This window comes from Grus americana, chromosome 16 (assembly GCF_028858705.1).
Source record: "Grus americana isolate bGruAme1 chromosome 16, bGruAme1.mat, whole genome shotgun sequence".
Lineage (NCBI taxonomy): Eukaryota > Metazoa > Chordata > Aves > Gruiformes > Gruidae > Grus > Grus americana.
Window position 1 is genome coordinate 8,545,613 of NC_072867.1, and position 18,471 is coordinate 8,564,083.

The 18,471-nt window shown below is 44.0% G+C and overlaps 1 protein-coding gene across 5 annotated transcripts in view; it reads right to left on the minus strand.

Annotated features, from left to right (window-relative positions):
• Positions 1–1,523, minus strand: part of GNB1L (G protein subunit beta 1 like) — a 45,942-nt gene extending 44,419 nt beyond the window's left edge. For 2 of the 5 annotated variants that reach the window (XM_054844589.1, XM_054844586.1), the window contains exon 1: positions 1,236–1,462. The gene's annotated coding sequence lies outside the window, so the exon portion shown is untranslated. Of the gene's footprint in view, positions 1–1,235 lie in introns of all 5 variants that reach the window. The other 3 variants (XM_054844588.1, XM_054844587.1, XM_054844590.1) reach the window with 3 other exon arrangements.
• Between the last annotated feature and the right edge of the window lie 16,948 nt (positions 1,524–18,471).

Genomic DNA, 18,471 nt, shown 5'->3' on the forward strand with positions numbered 1-18,471 from the left:
TCTTTTTCTTTCCCCTTCAATGAATCAATCTGTGAAAAATCCATTCAGGCAAGATTTCCTTCATTTTCCTGATACTAATAAAAATAAAAACCTAGGGACTCGAGTCAATCTGTTGAAATTAGGCTAGTTTTGTAGATTTATGTAGGCTATATCTGAATAGAAGTTTGCATTATGAAATTAGCGTATTAATTATACCATCACAGAATCACTCTGGATGGAAGGGACCTCAGGAGGTTTGCAGTCTGATCTCCAGCTCAAAGCAGGGTCAGCTATGAGACCAGATCATGTTGATCAGAGCTCTAACCAGTTGATAAATACAATACTATTTTTTCATATCACTATATTATACATATTATTAACAATACTATGTTTTACTTTTCTTAATGCTTTCAACTGAAAAGTATTAAAGCACTTTTAAGTCTTCCTGAGGACTGCCATTATAATTTTGCAGATGGTGGGAGTAAGGCACAGAGTATGCACCAACCCACCTGAGGCTGTGCTTTCCATAGACAGAACTGGTTTCAAAATGCAGTAGATGCAGTTCCCTGCCTCGCCTTATCTGTTCAAGTGGCGTTTACATAAGCTGGTTCACTATCGCTTACTTTTAAATACCTTAAAACCACTAATTTCTCTTGGTCCTAAAAGCAAAGCACTGGGATTATTATGGAAGCATTGTAAAATTCAATACATTAGAATTGTAAATTCCATTACAACTAAGTTTGGTATTTATGGCTCACTGATATTAAATATTTCATCAGGTGTATTCTGACCTCAAAGAACAAGGCATTAGTGTTACAGCTGCCAGAACAGACCTTGCAGAGAGACTCTCCAGACAAACTGATTCAGAGCCGCTTAACTGCAATTAATTAGATGCAGACTCTAATCAAAATATTACTTTTCTCTAGTAGAGGCCTCACATCTCCCTCAAGCATTTGTCCCGTCTTGGGCGTCTTCCCAGCCCACTCGCTCCTCTGGCTGGGACAAACTCCGCGTACCCCTTCGGGTACCGGTAACGGGCCCGGTATCCGGGACGAGCCAAGCTGACCGCCCGCACAGGGTGGCCCCGGTCTCTGTCACCCGTGAGAGGAGGCGCGAGGCGGGCGGAGGATAACGGTCCACCCGGCGCGCGCCCCGCGCAGGCTCTGCCGCCGGCCCCGCACGCGGCGGGCTGAGGCGCACAGCCGCTCCAGCGTTGCCGTGGCGACACCCCCGCGCAGGCGCGCGCGCACACATACGCGCTGAGCCCGTGACAGGGGCGTTCTCTCCGCTCCGCCACCGCCTCCGGGTATTGCTGGCGCCTCCCGAGCGGCCGAGCTGGGAGTCCTCCGTGGCGGCGGGGATGCAGCGCGGCCCCCCTCCACCCCCCTCTTCCCCGCCGTCTCTCACCGAGCGCCGCTCCGCCTGGGGAAGGGAGGAAGTGTGACAGCGATAATTCGACGATCCTCCGCTGTACCCAAGGCTGCCTCCCAGGAACCAGGCAAACACAGAGGAGCGCCGAGCGCCAGCGTGATGCTCGCAGACCGCTCATGACGTCACGGGGAGGCAAGGAGGCGCGCATGCGGTGTCAGGGCTCGGCGGGCCTTTGGTTCCTTAGAGCGCGTTGCGCCCGGCCTGGCCCGTCAGCCTGTGGGTCCTCGCCGGCCCCCGGGTAGCTACGGGGACATGTGGCCGGTAAGGGAGGCCCCTGGTGCCGGCAGCGGCCGGGAGGCAGCCCCACTCTGCGGGTCCCGCGGCGGTGAGCGGCTTTGTGCCCGTCCGCTCTCGGCCCCACCTGCTCCGTAACCCGGGAGGATCTTGCCTTCACTGGGAGGCCCGGCCAGGCTGGACTTGAAGCGTGTCACTGCTTTGTAGAGGCAGACACGAACGCCAGGACATGTGAAGGACGAGATCTGACGGAGCAGAGTTGTAGCACTGGCAAGGAGTGCTCGAACCAGCTGGGACGGCCTTGGCTGGGGTGCTGGTGTCAGCCTGTTACTGCCATCGAGCATGCATCGAGTCAGTTTGTGACTTACGTGATTCACCATAGTTCTCATTATGAAGTTTGAGCAGTGGGGTGCGTGCTAGGCTGTGTTTTAGGCTCTCTTCCGCTCTGCTTGCACAGCATTCATTTGCCAGGAGCTCTGCTGAGCACGGGCTTACCGTGTTCCTGAATGCATTTACCTCTTGTGGCAGCTGCTGTCAGTCTGGATTTGTTCTGGAATAAACAGACCCAAGTCTTTCAGTGCATCATAGCCACACGTAGTTTTCCAGATGTTGTCTTGCAGGACAGCCTCTTTAGAGAAGAAGGTTGCCTCCTGAAGTGGTTCCAAATGGAAGTTAATGGTTAGGTGACATAATTCGATTAAATCAGGCAACAGTTAAAAAACTCAGTATGTATTGTTGCTGCTAGAACAAAAATGCTGCTATGTGGGATTGGAACATACCCATCCACCCTCCTCAGACAGGTGATGTACACGTGTACACATGACAGCATTGCAGAAAGGCATAGTCTCCCCCTTTAAGCATTCCCTGTTGTTCAGCTACATCAAGACTTGCTCAAGGAAAACAAATAAACCATCATTTGCTTGTGTCACCTGGCTAAGAGATAAAAGCTTCCTCATTTATGTAGCTTCTCACAAGGCTATACTGCTATAATTCCAGCTAGAAAGACTGGTACCTCATAAAATTGTTCTTCAGTTTTCCTGCCATTTTTGCTTATTGAGCCAAAAAGTCTTTCAAAGCTAAATTACACCTAGAGTACTGCAGTGCTGTTACATAAATGCTATTCTGTTCCACTTCTATTGATGCAAAAAAAAGGCATGGAGATTTTTTTGTAAGTTTGTGAAGGTAAATCTAGGGCTTGCTTTTCTACTGAAGTTATATCAAACCTCTCATCAGTAGGAACACTGGTTCCTAAATCCATGCTCTAAAGGGCTCTTGAACAGCATTCTGTGGTTATGAAAACGCAGTACACTGAGGAGGCTATGCCTCTCATTATTAGGAGTGTCCTAAGCACAGATAAATACTTTCAGTACTGTATAATGCACAGATATAGCCCCGCATTTCCCTACATGTTTTGCTGAAATTATTTGAATTAAGAGATTTAAAGCAGCAGATCATTGCTATAAAATGCTATGCATAATGAAACCACATGTGCAATATACTTTCAGGTCTTTAATTTGTTAGGAGCTAAATGTTTATTAGAACACGGTACAGCTAATATTCCCTACAGTCACCTTGAAAATGAAATACCCCTTTCACAACACAAAAATAATGAGTTATATGGGAAGATAAGGTGGTACCAGAATTCAAGAATGACAGAATCCAATTAATTTAACATGAATTAATGCAAGAGCAAATTTATTACAGCTGGATGCAATTTGTAATTGAAAGTTCCATTACAGTGCATGTTTTTACATGTTATCTCCCATCAGTAAGATCTCAAAAGAGCACCTTCTCCATTTTGAACAGCAGCGATGTATTTATTATGTCACCAATAACTCTTTCCTTACGTGTTTGCTGCAAGGAACTTCACAGACCACGACCCAGTTGTGCACCAATGGCTGTGCTCTTGCTCTTTTGTTCTTTCTCACAGGGGGCCATGACTGAGACTTAAACAGAAACCTGGGCTTAATTTTCTTCAGCTGCTTTACTGGGCTGCCCCTCCCTTGTTCCTTTTGCCTCATCCCTTTTCCCATTTTGCACTCTTCTAGGAGATGACCCCTCTTCTTTTCTGGGAGGGAGGGGTGAAATCAGCCCTCTAGTCAAATAAACCTTTCAACCTCCTATCTTCAAAATAAACACTTTTATTGTGGACAGTCCAAGCTCCTTAGGTAAAGCTTTAGGTCTCAAATCCAAAAGATACACTGTGTCCTTTTAATAATTTCATAGTGGAAACCCTTTATTTGCCCATTCCTGTGGTGTTATGGAGGTTTTCAATGATTCTGGTTTAGGTTTCAGGATTAGGTGAAACCAGAGTGCCTTAAACCTCTTTAGAGGTTTGGGATTAGGTCTGCATCAGGCCTAATATAGCCTTTCTGTGCAAGGCTAAATTAAATGGCAGGAATATTTGTTGTGCACTGATTCACAGGTGTTTGGCAAAATACCAGAAAACATAAAGGAACCACTGGAAGAATCATGAAGGCAAAGCCATCGAAACATGAGTATTAGCTAAGTACTGCAGTATCACTTGCAACTGTGGGGTCTTTCAGACTGCTTCTAAGTGATTTTAAGCATGGATATCATTTTTATGTGTGTCTTTCACATGAATGTGAGTAAATTGAAGATCTGTCGTGCAAATGGATCATGGATTTTTATTTGGGTATCACATTATGGTAATTGCTGCCTGTTTTATAGAAATGTATATTAGAGTTCGTCAAACAGCTGATATCACTGAAGCTCTATTGTTTTAACTGTACACGTAAATTCTGCTCCTTCTCTGGGGTATGCATTTGCCTGACAGAATATGCTAGGTCACAAGGAGAAAAGCACAATAGATTTATGCCTGTTATTAAAACACCACCCTGTCTGGCTCAGGAGGCAGAGGCATTTGCCTCATTGATGACCATGGACTAATTGGAGGAGATAGTTTTGTTGTGTAGGCTGTCTTCTGTGAGGCTTTTCAGCACTTTTCACTAGCTTTGTCTCTAGTAGGGATATTTTTCCTCCATGAGCTCAGCTCCATACTTTGTAACACTGGCAGGGCCTGACTAACTGGCCATACCCCTAAGGTACTGTTGGAGGTAAGCAGATTTCATCAAGCAGGATGAAAAGCAGCTCAGCACTATAGTTTCAGGATGGCTGCAGACTGTGGCAGCTGGTTTGGCTGCACTTGTAGGGAAAAGCTGAACTTCAGATGCCTGGCTCTGTGATGCCTGGCCCTGGTATCAAAAGGAGCCAGATATGTAGTTATGGGGAGGCAATGCACAGAGCCCAATGGGTTAGTTCCTATGGCTGTCAAAAATCAGTTACTACCTGAACGTAACTGTCTCCTCATACCAAAGCATTCCCTGCACTGATTATGTACCTGTCAGCCCTCTCCAGAAAAGGGTATTTTGAATGCATTTCTCTCCCCAGATAGACAGATTTCAATTTCAATTGTAGACTTGTCTGTATTTAGAAGGTTGATGCCATCTCAGAATTACGGGGCTTCTCTGAAGTTTTTTTTTTTTTCCATGCCAACAATCAGTTCTCTTGCAGGCAAGCTTTTATGCATTCCTATGGCAAGTCTTTGGATCAACAATGCATACGGCCAGATCCTGTCTTCTCAGGTCCGCTTACAAAAGCAAAACAGAAGTAGTTAAGACAAGTTTCAAAAGAATATGTCCCCTCTAATCAGATGAGCTGTAAAAGTAAGAGGGAGGCTAACTAGAAGGATTTAATAATCTTAGCATCTGTATAAAACATTATTTATGGCTTGAGCTTTAAATGTAAGTTCTTTCCCTCCTTAATGGTGCATGTTAGGGGGAACAAGAGAGAATGTAGCAGTCAAGGACAAAATCATAAAATAATGAGCAGAAGAAGAATGAAATGAAAGTATTACGGACCAAGGGAGGCTGAGTGGGAGTTTGTCTTCATACATGATTGATCTAAACTTGAAAAGAAAAAAAAAAAAAGACTCCTCATCCTTAAATGAGATGGTTATTTAAGCATAAATAACAGTCTCATGTCAAATATGCTGCATTTTCCAATGGAGTCTTTTCACCACGAAACCACAACATTCTCAGCCCTAATCTCCTCAGATAAAACAATACGGCTGGTGGCTCTGAATCAGCACTTTGAAACCAACCTTTGAAACTAACAACACATTCAGGGTGAAGAGAAATAGAGGAGACAAAGGGCTGCTGTTTATAGAGCTTTGCAAAGTCAGGCCCCACCTTGCTTGCTTGGAAACATGCTGTAACACCCGAGAATTGGTTTTCTGTCCGGGTGGGAAGTCCCGCTCCACACAGCTACCTCAAGGGACTGGCGCTATTGATGTATCCATGTGTTTAGTCCCACACCAGGCCTAGCTGTCACTGAAATCAGGAGCAGTGAAACACCAAAATCCTCCGGAATGCTTCAGCCTTGGATTATTTTACCTTTCAAAACCACAATGGGCTCTGACTAGAAATCTGAAGGGTTCTTGCATTTTCAGAGCTTGTGAAAGGCGGTGGGTGATCCCAAGCAGAGAGAGGGGGGAAAGGGGCATGACAACATCAAATGGAGACTTGCTCATCTACAGCCTGGGAAGGAAGGGTCCGGTGAGAACAAACAGCTGGGCTCTCCATGCCAAAATGAGCACTCCTCCTTTCCCAACCCATTTGCAGCCACGTGGCGATGTCCTCTCTCATGTGCTGACCCTAGCACTCATCTGAGGAGCATCAGGACACATGCAAGGCAGGAGTATGGGGCCAGGAAAGGAGAGGGCCTGGGAGGGAGAGCGATCGCACTGGAAGAGACCTGCCCTGAGCAGTGGCACCCAAAGGAGCAGGCCAGCCGGGACACAAAGGTTTCCATCCAGCAAATGACACCTCACCTTAAGCACAAAGCTCATTTCCCTCCACAGCCAGTGAGGAAAAACAGGCTCCTAACTACATGGGAACATCCCCTCCACCTTTTTTTCTGATTTCACTGTTTCCTAGTGTAACACACTTAAAAAACAAGCTTTGAAATCCAGAGATGTCATCGCATGGGAAGTGGAAGAGGTCCCAGCACAGACCCCAGTACTGCTGTGCTCTGACTGGGAAGACGTTGCACTGGTGGTGGGGGGCGTCCTACGGCAGTGAGACCTGGAGCAGGACCAAATGGGGAAAACTGTGGCATTTGCATTTTCATGTGGGTTTTAGGGGCATTGTCTATAAGTCAGGGAAGTTCCTGATGATCTTTTTGAGCCCCTCTCAAAAAAAAAAAAAAAAAAAGAGAAATGAACTGGGCATTGTTCTGCTCAAAGGGATGACTGGAAAATGGCCTTTGGACACGGTCAGGAGGCATCAGCTGCCCAGCCACCCCATCAGTGCTACCCTTGCAGCAAAGCTCCTGAGGCAGAGCCCAGATGAGAGAGAGATGCTGACAAGATGCCAAATCCAACCCTCTGGAACTAGAAAAGAGGACCAAGAGGCAAACCGATATCTGGGTCCAGCTGCAAAAGCCCATGCTTTTGTTCAGTCTGAACAAAAACCTTTGATCCAAACATCTCCACTTTTTAGGGATTCCAAGCTCGAGTGAAAACACAGCAGTTTCACCCTAGGTTGAAACACAGCCTCACACCTTTGATTTCTGAGGACAGATCATTTTTCTTGCGGTGGGGCACGTGGACAGCAACAGATACCTCATGTCTGGTTCAGACAGACCAACCGAAAGGCTTAAGTGGACACACACACTACCAGCAGCATGTGATAGGGTTTAGTGCAAGGAAATCAAACTCCCTGCCCCACCTCCTGGGCTTATCCTTTAAAGACCAGTCCTGTGCTCACAGCTGGAGTTTATGTGAGTCCTGCCTTATTAATTAAGTGTAGCCAGTGCCTTTTCCCCCTGAATTCCAACAGAAGCAATTAGAAAGCAGATACTTCATGCATAACAGCTGGTTCATTTAACACCCTCCCCATGCTATTGCTCCCCTCCCCCAGCCAACTCATGTCCCCCTTTTCCATCCTTTCACGTAATCAAGAAGGAGAGTAAAGTCAAGGTGGCAAAAACAGGGGCAGCAGATAACCATATTCTTATTAAAAATCATCTAGTGTAACACTGAAAGTGGAGGAGTGTTGTTGAGAGCATGCTTCTGAGCAGGGAATCATAACATTCACCTAACAGATGGGAAAAAGAGCCTTGGCTGTCTACTGTGTCCTCCTTAAAAGGGGATCTGTATCAAAGTAGCAGCATATTTTCTTCACCGCAGGCTGTTGATGTCATTAAAACAAGTCTCGTTTTTATTTAACGCCAGAGTTAAGAGTCACATAAAATTGGCACAGGTGAAGGCACCAGGCCCATTAAGTTGTGCAACGTGACTCTCGGGGAATTTTTTGAACGTTTGTGCACCTCCAATTTATTTAGGCTTGGGCTAGCCAGCCCCAAAGCCTCTCCTCCCTGTTTCCCAGTATGAATACAACCTCAATCCTGGCATTAGACCTGTAAAAACCCACTCACTCCACTAAATTGCCCCCACTCCCAGGGAAGATCCAGTTACAGGAAGGGCAGTCCTGCCCCTCTCTGTGTTACATGCATCAGTGGGAGATGCTGTGGACATAAAATTAAACCCATAGCCAAAACCACCCACCATAACACTGAAAGTGAAAACTGTCCTTGTCAAACAACGTTAAGTGCATGTTCTGCTCCCAAACAGGTACTCTCGAGTCTGGCTCTTCATTTAAGGCAGGTAGGGCTTTTCAGAGGGAAACCAGGTTAAGAGGAATGGAGATTAATTTGCCTCTGTAAAACACTTCTGAAGCAGGGAAGTAATTCCAGTGTACTTGAGACAAAGGGATGCTCAAGAGTCACAACATTTCTTTTCCTAGCATGGCTGACATTTATTGTTTTTATGTAGAATTTATAGGTAAAAGAGATCTGGTCCCATGCAGGGCATCTGCTCATGACGTGGATAGGAATAACAACAAAAGCGTAGACAGCCAAAGTACCCCAGCGTTATGAGATTTTTCTGCTAGATGATTTCTCACTGATCCTGAAATCAGGCAACATCATGAGGATGTTTTCACTTATAATATGGGGAAGCTTTAGTTCCAGCCATAAACTTCCCATTTCCTTCCTCAAAGAGCTAGCTGTCAGAGAGGCTGCTATTGCAGCCATCCATGCGAATGTTCGCCATTTTTATTACACATTTTCAGGAATCTTACAACACTGACATACTGTACATTCGCCTGATGAGGCAGCTATCTAATACCCACATTACAGACAGGGAGAACAAGTTAGGAGGGATTAAATGATCTGCCCAGCTTCCCACAAGATGACACAGGTGTGGCTAGAAATCAAAACTCCTGACTTCCAATCTTTGCTCTGTTAGACTAATCTGCTTATACGCTTTGCTGTAAAATAAATAAATAAATAAATAAAATATCATCATTTCAGTAATGCATTGGTAACTAGTATGGGTACTTCTAATCAAACAGAAAGATCAGCATATTCTAGAAACAGCTGATTAGTCAGCTGAACCCTTTTTTTTCCCTGGATCTTTCTAGAAGGAGAAAAATAAAAGGGAAGGGCATTCCCTTTGTAACTGCAAAGACTTCAGCTAATGAGAGCAGAAATTGCATTTTATATTTTGGCAGTTAGTAGTAAACACTTATTAAAGCTATAATAAGATCAGCTAATGTTGTATGAAATATTAGTGATGTCTGAGCAAAAACTATAGAGGCCCCATCTCTTTAGTTAAAATTACAAAATGATTAACAGCCCAATTAAAAACATTTTTGTTTTTGACATGATAAATTATACTTTATCTACCTATCTGTAGATATAATTGATTATTTTATCCGTTTGCTGTTGGCTGTCATTAAAAAAGACAGATACCATGGCTTTCTGGCCTCTCTCCCGCTGAGAGAAAGAACAAATCCTGCTATTAACGACAGACAGCATCATTATGAAAAAATTCCATTTGCCACTAGGCAACATAGCCGAGTTCCAGTAATTATTGTATTAGTCAAGCCGTTGAGAAGTTCCATAAAATTGAGAGAGTTTTTAAGGAGCATTCAATGTTATTTGGCAACTTTTGTGATGTAACAATTAAAACCATGCTCCAGGCCCCAAAATGTGCAGGAGATTGCCAAAATCAGATAAAACCCTAGAGGGCCCCTGACTTGCAAAGAAAAAAAAAAAAAAATCAAACTGTTTACTTTTAGGATCAGACATTCATCAACATTTGGCTTTTGTTTCAGCCAGTGACAGATAATACCAGCACCACGTTTTCAGTCAGCTTCTAACAAAACTCTACACAGTTTGATGTCAGGCCTCTGAGAGTTAGCTGGGGCTGACACCAGCCACTCCTGAGGAGAGGGAAATCTCATGGGAGCTTATGCAGACACCTGGGAGCACTGAGCAGTACCTTCTGGAGTGAATCATGTCTGTTCTCCACCAGTAAGCATCAGAAAATCACTGGGGAAAAGCGCAACTTACTCCTTCCTCTCACATCTAGGAGCTGAGCCAGGCAACACCTCAAATTATCAGGGCTCCAGGGGATAAAGCAGAAGTCTCCTGTCTGTGTACCTCATTAACCTGTTAAGAAACTGTTAAAAAAATTTTTTTTTTAAAAATCACACTTTAAAACTGCTAAGGGAAATTGCTACTGAACCAACTTATGGCCAAGTTTATCATCTACCTACAGAGTGGTGTTAAGGAATAATGATTTATAGTACCAGAAATGAAGGTACAGTATCAGGCTTCTGCGGTGAAAGTTGAAGTTGGTTACAAAATGCAGACCAGGTTTAGCCTAATACAAACTGTAGGAACCACTTCAAGAGCACATCTGTTTGCAAAAGAGTTAAAAGGGATTGATTGCCCTTCCCAGAATAACATGCCCAAGTCAGGAAGTCTCCACATATCAAAGAAATGTGATGGGAGCAGTAGCTTCCAGGGCAGTCAAAGGGAGCTGGGATCTGAACACGGGATGAGGAGCCAGGATACTGCTGCTGTCACTAGGGAATGGCAGTAGGGCAGGGTTTAGCACTAGCATCCTGCCAGTCTCCACCTGGAACATGCCGTACCAAGTAGGACAGATAAAAAGATACACTGGAGCCTGCCATAATACATCCTTTCATCACACAGCTCCTGGATTGGAGATGGCTGCCAACTGTTAGGGCCTGCTGACCGATTTAATTAAAAAAACCAAACCCACAACCCTTAGCAATCATGGCTTCTATCTGATTTAATTGGGAACAGCAGCATAGCACCACAGGCCAAGGGCCAGCCACCTGTGGCATATGGGCAGCTCTTGAACCATATGTTGCATTGCCAAGGCAAAGGCAGGAGCTCAGACTTGTGAGAGAGAGGGTGTGTGAAAGAAAAGCTGCTCCTCTCTCCCAGCTCTGAGATTTATCTTGCTGCTATGCAAGGCAGGCATGCCTGAGTCCCACTAAGCTTAGGAATCAGCAAATGCTGGAAGCTACTGCCACATTTTCCAGCACATTTAACCTCTAGCTTGGGTCTGGCAATTGCTAGGGTGTGGTGAGATGTGTTGCTATAGAAGTATAAACCCACCAATAACTAACTAGCTGCTTTTGGGGAACAGCATTGCCTTGCAGTTCCCTTTCAGCAGACCTGAAGCATATATTGTAGTGGTATTCAATCTTCTTGCATTTGGAGCTGTGATCTAAAGTGAAGCACCCTAGGTCAGCTCAAGAACCTACGTCAGTATCCGTCAATGTGGAGAATGAATAATTTCAGCTCTTATTCTTGAATTATATCAGTAAGTTGTGCCAAATTTTCAACATATTAGACTAGTGCCAGATGAAGGCTTAGGAAGTTTTTTTTAATATATGTTCTTTATTAGCATTAAAACTTTTATTATTAAAAGAATTATGTTACAACATACGTGCACAAGATCCATCTAAACTTAAAAAATTCATCTGAAAAAACTACATTCCTAATATTTTTTTCTTAGTTCCTTTGGTTTACAGCTCATATGAGCTATGAGTGAGGTAGATGCAAACCCCAGCACACAGCAAAGGAAACACAGTGACAAAAGAGGGAGAGCAGAATGGATTGACAGTGTGTTGTTTGTGGGTATTGCCGAGAACAAGATGAACTCATTGGAAAAATGATAACTTTGTAGTAAAATTGTGGAGACTTTATAGCCATTGATCCAAAGAAGGCTAAACTCCCTGATTCCGCTAACTCCCCTCAGATCACTCCTATAGTTCCCCTGCGGACTGCAGGAACAAGCCTGCACAATTCAACCAGTTTCCACCCCAGCCTGGCTGTTCAGGCTGTAGTTTGTAGGTGCTTGCATTTCCCCCCAGTTGTGTCAGCTGGCTGGTGTTGCTGTTCAGAAGGATGCCAGATGGCTAGTTCTTTAGCCAACCTGATTTCCAGATGACTGATTTTTGTAGCTATCACTTTAATTAAAATAAAAAAATATATGTAAAAGACACGAGTTTATCACCTGCTAACACATGCCATGGTTGTCTCTCGGTCAATTGGCATGCAGCAGACAGAGCTGCAGACTTCTCTTCCACACCACCAGCATCCAGAGGAAAAAGGATTAGCCCATCTGCTAAAGCTATCAAACCCTTTGTGCTTTACTGTAACAATTCCTATTTATAGGATCCAGTGCCCTCTACTGAGCAGAACCAAATAAAGCATTACTCTGTCCCAGGCCCCGCAAAGTTAGTTAAGATACAGTGGTATTAGAGCTGAACAATTGGAAATCTACTTCTCCCCTCCCTGCCCACACATGCATCCATTGCTCCATCTGCCACCAATGTTTCCAGGTTATTGTAAAGCAACACATGGAAAGTATCGAGGAGCTTGCAATGGCTACAGAGCTGTCAGAAGAGTAACGTCACTTTCTGGAAGGGGAAATCCATGTGGACATATGGTAGTCGTGAAAGGAGCTGGACTAGTAACCTTGGCAGGCGTGAGTCGAACAGAAATGTTGCTGCTTTGCCTTGATCTTTATTTACAATAAACGCCTCGGCTCCAGCTCAGCGTTTTATCTGGGAACAGCCGCCGGCATTTCTGTGACCATGTTCCGTCTCATTGGTGCACTGACATATTTACACACGGGCCGGGGCCCGGGCAGCTGTGAATAAGGGGCCATATATCAAGAGAGGAAAAAGGGATGCAAAGATGAATTTTATGAAATATTTTCCATTTTTCTTTGACTTGGTTGTGCATTTTGCTACGGCCCATTGGGCACTCACTCAGCACTTGGACACTTTGCTCCATGCAGTCTCGCCTATATTTCTAATTGTGTCTACATGCCAAGCCTAGCCCAGTACCTGAGACAGCCCACAGGGAAATGGAGATTCAAAAAAAGAAAGAGGTGGGTGGGAAGGAAATTTCCTGCCCTTCAATGGAATGTACCACGGGAAAGAGAATGGTGTCTTTAAGTCACCAGTCTTTTCCGATTCCTGCAGGACACAGGCTGTTGCATTTTACATCTGAGTGCCAAAGTGAGAGGAATTATTTCCACTACTTTGTGACAGAAAATAGTTAAGTCCCTTTTGCAATTTGAGGGGGGTGTGTGTGTGTGTCATATCATCTTTGATTTCTTCTCTGGGCAATGGAAAGGGTTAATTCCTTACAGCATTGACTTAATCTTTTCTTTTTTTCCCTTTGGCTGACTAATAGGTTAGATGTGTTGACTCTGTTTAAAAAGACAAACTTTGGACATAATATTAATGATTTTGTATGGGCAGTAACATTAGAAAACAAACACAGAGGCACCTGGGGAGTCTGAAGGCATCTTCTGGCCTTTCTGGGCTGCCAGCACAGAGTGGTCCTCCAGCATTTCCATGTGGAAAAACACTATCTAGCACAAGAGAGTTTACTTTGAGTGACCCTCTTGCCTTTCAAACAACGAGAAGTCAGGACCATTGTGAAGCTGAAAACTTATTTCATAAGAACAGGCCACCGCTCAACCAGCTGAAGAGGGGAAAAAAATAAAAAAGGAACCCAGAGAAACAATCAGAAAGAAAAACTGGACATTTGAATGGAATAACTGCTGGTGTCTTTCCTCTGGCATTGACATCCTAATAAAGGGTGTGAGAGTTTTTTCCCTTATGCTTTTGCAAGGCGAAGATAGGAAGAGAGCACTGTTTGTTTATTCATTTGTCTTAGAGCCCCACTAGCACAAAAAAGTCACTGCAAATACTTATCCAAGGCTCAGGTTCATCCCACTGGGATGCAAGAACTGCATGCTCCCTTGACAGCCTATGTGAGATCCAAACCAGCATGTGGAAGTGCTTATTTCCCTCTATTGTCTATTTAGGTCTAGGGGAGAGAAACACAATTCCAGTTACGTCACCTTGGTATGGTCTGAAAGCTAGGTAGGCTTAATTGATCACTTGTAGATGCTACTTACCACAGATGTGTACAAAGCCTTGGTACAAGAAGTCTCAATTCAAAGACTTGTCAGGCTTTGTGCAGGTGTCCCATCCTAAATGCCATAGTACAGGCAAAATAAACTAGATGCCCTACTGCTGCCAAGCCATAGATTTTTCTGGTACAGCTGTGCTTAAATGGAGCTGAATTAAGGCAATCTCACCTTGGATAAAGGGCCAGGAAGAAATCTTCTCCACTGAGTAAAACTTCTGTCAGCACTGTTGAAGAATCTTCTCAGATGGTTCTTTGTAACTCTCTTCTCTGAATGGTTTCATTGCCTGCACTGGAGCAGCTGAAGTTGCACTGGAAAGGAGCACTGGAGGTCCTCAAGCATGCCCAGAGCTCAGCAGGAGACTGGCAGGGGGAAAAAAAAGACAGTCACTGCTTTAGGCTAAGACATGGGGATCATTTAGTGACTCAACCAAGATCAAACAGATGGTGCTTACACCAAGAATTAGACCCGTCAAGCCATCCAACACCTCTGGATTGTTCGTTGAGTATTAGAGTGCATTTAGGAGTTCATTTTAATAAATAAATGTAGGATTTGGAGCTATGATAGAATGGTAAATTAAATACTGAGGAGTTTGTCACTTCTCTGTTCAAAGCAGGCTAACATTTCATGTAAGGAATTACATGCTTCAGACAGTTGCAATCATCTTCTGCACAAATAATTTAAGCTTACTTCGTCTGTTGTATTCTGATTTAAATTTTTATTGGAAATATAAATACCTATGTCGGTCACCAAACCAAATAAAACAAACATATTGAGTAGGGTCTATTATAGACTAATATGGAAACAAATAATCTGCAAGTCTGGTTTTATTTATAAGCTTATTTGAGTTTTTACTCTAGGTTCATATTAATCGGGTTTGTGGTTTCCACATCTGTACTGCTGATGCCCAGTGCAGACAGCATGCCAAGTTGGACCTGGGCATCCTCCAAGCTCTAAATGGAAAACATATGCTTCAACTCTAGCTACCTCAAGACAAGCGGGGCAAGTAACCTACCAAGTAACCACAGTGGGTGCAGCAGGCAGATCAAAACCCTGGGGAGCTTTGTGAGGTGCCTGCTTGGAAGCTTCTTGCTTCTGACTTGCTCTAGGGGCAGCCAGGCTGCCGCCTGTATTATATTTGCTCTCTCTGATGATCAAGAGATACCAATTCCCTTCACAGCCTCCCTTTTCCTCTAGCTGTAGCTAGAAATTCCCAGACTGGACCAGTTAGTTCACAGTGTCAGCTGGTAATACATATTCTAGAGGAAGATGGAAGAACTCCTGCAGATGATGGCAATGCAGGAAGAATTCTTTCCAGAACCCTTGATTATTTTTAATATTTATAAAAAGCATTCTGAATGTTCACGAGAGCCATAAATATATATAAAAAAATGCCCATGCCCCTTGTCAAGCCAAAATGGATCCAGCTGTTCTGTGGTGCTGGTGTCTGATTGCGGAGAATCCCTGTATTAATGAAAGATGTATAAAGGGAATCCCAAACTAGAAATATGATCTCGGCTAAAGACTGCTCAAATCAACTATTAGAGAATATTTCAGGGAAGTACATGAATACAAAGCTGATTCTCAATACAGCTGAGATCCAGTCCTAAGAACCCATGGCCATGAAGACATCTGTACTGCTTGCAGACACTTCTCAGAGCAAGCTGCTTCCAAACTTTGCTTTGTTCTGGTACAACATCTCCAGAGTTTTGTGCCAGTGTAACTGCATCACTGCAAACCCATTCCCTAGGGCCCAACAGAACCTCAGAACAGTATGGGTGCCAGACCTGCTTCTTCCTTGAGCACAGGAGGGAGGCCAGCATACAAGCTGTAGCAAAATGTCAAATATGACAGTAATGAGAGAAAAGGAAACAGTATCGCTGGCATAAACACTAGAAATTTGGCAGTTAAATTTATTCCCTACGTACCCTCTGATGGTCATCTGGCAGCCTCTGCCACCTGTAGCAATTATCTCTTTCCTGACAATTTTGACAAAAGTAATGCATAGCAGTACCATAAAATATGTTTTTTTCAAGTTACTATAGCATCATCTGTGTATGTTGTTCATACAGCAATGCCATGATTCATTTTAAGAATTCAGAGCAGGGAAAGGGGGAATATGGGGGGGGGGATAAAAAAATTAACACAACCTCAGTGGCCCGACCACGTCAAAGGGAATCACTCCATCATCCATCATTCTCCTCCTCAGAGGACTGCTTTGCCCGACATGGCTGCTCCACTGGCTCTCAGGCAGAGGCAATTGTTATGAAACTGAGATAGCAAAAGAGCAGTGTCTGATAACAGAGGGGCAGATCTGTCATCAGCACAGAAGGCAGTCATTCCTTGTGGCAGTGGCTAGAGAAAAGAAGATGTAATTAACAATTAGCTTTGGTAAGAAAAGACAAAACCCTTAAAACACAGTTTCTACTGCAGCAAATCAAGCCACAGACTTAGGAATTCATGGTTCAACGTCTTGGTCCTTGCTTTCCTAGATACACTATAAGATGAAAGAGAGCGTCAATTTCTCCTGCCACTTCATTCTGGCTAGCTAAGAACTGGGGCTTAGCCATGGAAAAAGGCCAACCTCGCAATAGTTACAGGAAATGAGAATAGCTTTGCAGCATTTCCAAGCAAATCCAGCACACCTTCGGCTTTGTATTTTAGGCACAAAATTCAGGCTTCTCACCCCAGAAAACAAAAGCTTTTCAGTGGGTGTTGCACTATCTTCCTTTCCCATCCTGCCCTTGCAGCTCCCCAGTTTCTCAAGTTAGAACCAAATTCGCACAGAGCTCTTGGTGTGTCAAACAGGCTTTGCTTTCATGAGTTGCATCTTCCTTCTCCCAAACTTGGTTAATGGTTCTGGAAAAACATGGTCATGCCAGTTACACTGTTTATGTACATAAACTGAAGGTTTATCTACATTACTTTCTTCTAATCAGCTCTCTTAAATACTGCTCTGAGTGCAGCCCTGGCAACAACTGACCCCAGAAGCTGTGGCCCCAGGGAGTGAGTCTAAGCTATACTGTAGGAAAAGGCATGATTCAAAGGACATCATTCCTAGACATCGGTTGTACGTGTATTGTCAAGTGCTGCCTCAGAAGAATGGTTTGGATTTTTAGCTTAGGAATTCCAGCTATAATTTAGATCTGTTGGACTTCATTTCCAGCAGAGACTAGATCCATGTAATTCAGATTAGTGATTCAGAGTATGACATCTTCCACAAGCCAGTACTTGAAAAGAAACAATATTGCTCCATTTTTTACTAAGCGTACAAAAACCAGTGTTTGTATGATTTTTTTAATAATTTTGATAGATGAAAGTATATCTAACTACATTATCAGTGTTGCCCACTTGACAGATGCAGTTTGATGCACACCAACCTGTGCCTAATGGCCATAGGTGCAGCTTTTCTTAGACCACCTATTACAAGCCTCATGAGAATGCTTCTGGCTAGAGATGTACAAGGAATATCATCAACTAACATATGCATAGAAGCACTATTTCTGATGCAAAGCCAGGTGTCTTCCTCTCCCTAAGACATCTTAGCCATGGATTAATTAGGACTCTCAAATGACATTAAAGAACTACCTTGTTCTATGATTTCACAGTCCACAGGTGCAGGAGAGCAAATGCAGCACAGCCTACAGGCCTAGCTCAACGTCCTGTACACCATTGCCAGCCATTCTCTCCTCCCTCCTTCCCGATCGCTTTGGTTCTTTGTGCACTACAATAATTTCCCCTTCTATTCTCCAGCTTCTTTTTTCCCTTCGTCCATAGCACATGGCAAATTATTTGTGGTTGCAACAATTAATTTCACAACTCACACCTAATTTGACCCTAATAACTTTGGCTGCAAAGTGGCAAAAGGGACAATTCCTTGTTGATCCAGACAACTTACCGCCCCATGAACAGAACAAAAAGGCAGAGCTGGTTATCAACAGGGAGATGCCCATTAGTATTTTTACAGGCAGAATGTCAGAAGGTCCCTTATCAAGCAGGGAAAGAGTTGGCATGTACTCCAGGCATGCAGGGGGAGGCAGACTGCTTTCAGCCTGCAAGGCCACACAATATGGGAAGTGGTCACTTGAAAGAGGAGTGGGGAGAATGACAGATGGTTTGTGCCTGTGCGTTTTTTTAGAGGACACCGGGTTCGTGCCATGGGAACAGGGTGGACAGTAAAGGCAGTGACTAGACGTGAAGAGTGACAAAGCAAGTCAGCCACGGATAGCCCGTGGGAGGCCAGAGGAAATGCACCATTAGTCAAAGTTAGAGGAAAAATAAAATGCGATGACAACTGGGCCATTCATGTGCTTCCCCTTCAAGGACTGACCAGACCCTTCGCAACTCAAAAGACTCAAGTATCAGCTTCTTATTCTCTTCAGCCAGGCTAATGTGCACCAGTACAGTCTGAGAAACTCCCTTGTCACTTATATTAATTCTTATCTTGTTGTTCTTGGCTACACTTCACT